The 3,627-nt window shown below is 40.5% G+C and overlaps 1 pseudogene; it reads right to left on the reverse strand.

Annotated features, from left to right (window-relative positions):
- Positions 1–338: 338 nt before the first annotated feature.
- LOC131261341 (uncharacterized) lies at positions 339–3,311 on the reverse strand (annotated as a pseudogene).
- Between the last annotated feature and the right edge of the window lie 316 nt (positions 3,312–3,627).

Consider the following 3,627-nt stretch of genomic DNA (forward strand, 5'->3'; position numbering starts at 1 on the left):
TCTTTCTGTGGTGTAAATATTTGGTGATGAGTTTGAACTTACAAATTTCTTATCCCTTTTATTTTACCTAACAAGATTTAGCTGATCATATAACTTTTCAGTTCAACTAGAATAAGTTTTTGTAAATAAAAAGAGGCGTTCCAAGTCTTTGTTGAAACCTTTTTATGACAGTCGAAAAATAACACGTTTAAAGAAAATACCGTTTCTAGCAAAAGGCACAGTCTCACTCATCTTCGATAAAATAAACTTATTTTGGTGTTAGTCCAAGTTCGATGTCCAGAGTTATGCTCTACAATAACATTTCATTATCACTTGACCCAGGCCCAATACTAATCGCATTAAGCATACGAACCGTTCAGGACCTGCACCTGGGCCGACGTACTCTGCTTGCCAGCGACGATGCAGTTGTAGAAGCCATTGTGAATACGGCTCGCTTACAGGATCGATATGCGGCTTATGAGTCACTTCTTGGTTCTGCTGTAAACGAATGGAGAATACTATGTTAGAGCATCGTACGGAAAGGACGTCATAATGGCCGCATGGAAGCGTGATGAATCCGATTGAGGCCGAGAAACAATGCGAATGATGCATAGTTATGTGGCTTCGGTTCTGTGAAATGTGGACAAATTTTCATTCGATGCCCGTTGCCGACCAACAAATCGTCTGTTGTGATGAAAGGATTTGGACGGCACTGGATTTGAGGGATGTGTTAGCGGAATCCCATGTGAATGTGAGTCGCAATACATTCTGGCGAATGTTTAAAGTCAAATTGGCATTAAATTCGTTCGCACCGTAGCAACGAGCTAAAGTTTTACCAAAGGTCCGTGTGTTTTTTTTATGATTTATTTATCTTTCAGCATAATTTATGGATATTTTATATTTTTTAGAAATCATTACAAATGGACTAACTCTGATAAAGGCAATAGCAGGATGTGCCATGCGGCATAATGCCACATAATGATTATTTTACATACATATAAAGCATGACCGTAACTACATTGAACCAAGGAAAGCGCGCTACTGTGGCGCCTCTAGTGGCGTCAGCCGGAAACTAAAATGTTTGGTAGTATAAACAGTAACAATCAAGTTATGAAAATTTCAAACCTGTACTACTTTTTTTCGCGAAATGCCGTACAATGGAAATTGAACGACCAAAAATGACTCCGCACAAAATACGGGAACACCAAGGTGAGCATATTGAATAGGCCTGGAAGTAGATTTTTATTCCCTGGCCTGGAAGTAGATAATTATTATTATTATTTATTTATATTTTATAGTAGATTCAACACATTCCAACTATATCAACATGCCCACAAACACATCACATCACACATCCCTTACCAACGTGAGGGATGAAACTTACCTAAAACTCATCTTGACATCCTTCGGCAGCTCGGCGCCATCCTTGGCCCAGCTAATCAACCCTCTTTATGTGGCGTCGGTCAGTTTGTTATTATCTTTAAGATTCCTCGGTGGTCCTTGCATCGCTGCTTGGTCTCTTCCTTCCGAAGGAAGATTCTGGCAGAAGGGTGTTGGTGCCGTCAAACGTGCTGCCCAGTTTGTAGTACCGATTGTAGAACTCGTAGCCCATTGCGTCCACTATCCGGACGGCGGGTTCTGTGGGGACAAGAAAGTGAGGATACGTGGAAGGTGAAACGAACCAAATCATCGGTGATTCACTGGAAACTAAATTATTAACGAACTGTTTTACTCTCAGATTCCAGAGAAATATTTTCATCAGGGAGCGCCTACACATTAAAGATTCGATTGGCCAACCTGCCTAGCCCAGCCTAAAATGGACCCTAGTAACGCTCTTGACTATGCTTGTTGTGATAAGACATCGAATGGAAGACTCGGCTATGTCGCACGTCAGGTAAAGTTTGTATAATTACTGAAATGCAGTGCCGTCTCGTGCACATCACAAAATTATTTTTTAAGTTATATCATTGATATGTTCACCTGCAAAAGTTGCGTTCAAAATCTACTTTACGCGTTATAACGTTGTGGTGGGAACTTCTGCCGGTGCAAAGCAGCTACAAATGAGCATCTAGTTTTCTTACTAGCAAGAGTAAAAATCCAATCCGATCAATTTTGTTTACGAATGGGCACTTCTGGGAGTCCTCCAACCATTCGTATATATACAAATAAGTTCTCTTGTATATGTGTTGAATGCGTTCATGTGAAATTGTCATTGTATAGGCTTTTCAGTACACATTACATCCTACTCAGACTGGACCCGAGGTAGTCTGACTTGCCAAATAAGAATTAAATTTTGATTCATAGACGTTGGCAAACCGCGAGTATATTTATCTAGTAGATATCGTCGTTGGTGAAGTAAATTTACATTTGAACTCAGTAACTTTTGAATAAAATCGAGGAAACAAACATGCAAACATAGAAAACAATTAGAAGCTAGTTAAAAAGGTTTAAGCAAGCTGAACTGGGCACTATTATTGGTGCACACACTTTCATTCGAAAAATTGTATATGCAATTGCTCTGTTAGGCGTGAAATAACAGTCAAATTTGTACATCTACATGAAGCAGGACATCGTAGATGAGCTGTTGAACTGCTTTTTCAGGTAGATTGATTTAGTGGCAAATAAAGATTGCAGAACTAAATAAACCATAAATGGTTCCTCAAACTATTCTTTCACTTAGCATCCTGACCAAATTCGTCATCATGTTTATATACTGGTTCGCAGAAACCACGTTATATGATTTTCCAAAGTCGATGTTACTCTTTTTATAGGTGCACAACTATCTCATGTCCTCTAGAGACGCCAATGCTGAAATGGAAGGTGAAGTTGGTAAAATCAGTTACGCATACAGGCCGTAGTAGATGTAAAATAAAACTACTGGTTAAGCAAGCCTGGCCATGCCTAACGCTTTTCCCAAAACAATATTTCTAATCGATTGTGCGTCGTTATTAAATTAGTTTTTGCTAAATCCATTTCTTCCAGCGTCACCTGGCGGAGTTAATTAATCAGCTTATTGATATAGCGGATTTTTAAGCTTTCCAAGTTTTTCGTGGTTCAATTCTCTTAAATTACACCCTTCTCTCGAACACAAACTTACTTGGTCGAAACGTGGTGTATGCTCCAGCGCTTCCACCCGACGCGGTGGTGATGGAGCTTGCGCCGGAAGCCATCGCGTACGTAGTCGTTACTGAACCCGCCGGTGGTCTCCACCGTGGATTCATGATGTGGACGTGTCGACGTGTCGACGTGTCCGTTGCGGCCGATATCACATTTTGGATTACAAGACTCTCAGCCGACACGGCCAAAGAGGACGGCCACGGCAGTTCCGCCATCCGTCAGGTCGTTGGTGAGGACAATAACATTGTAGGAGATTGGATATTACTGTTTGAGGTGATTTGTTTAGAATAAGGTAAATCCTCCGTGGTAACATCGCCTGCTCTCGTACTTCTACAAATAGGGAAAAGAAAGATGGGGAAGAGATAAGTTTTAAAGTGGTTCCTTTTATCAACATTCTCTAGACCTTGGGATGGAAGCTGGATGGGTATCACCTTGTAGGACATCTTTTACACATCTCTGAAATGATTCGAGTGAAAGGTAATAAAAGATAAGTACCGGATTCTATCTCATAATTCCTCAAGCTAAATATGG

This window comes from Anopheles coustani, chromosome 3 (genome assembly GCF_943734705.1).
Source record: "Anopheles coustani chromosome 3, idAnoCousDA_361_x.2, whole genome shotgun sequence".
Classification (NCBI taxonomy): Eukaryota; Metazoa; Arthropoda; class Insecta; order Diptera; family Culicidae; genus Anopheles; species Anopheles coustani.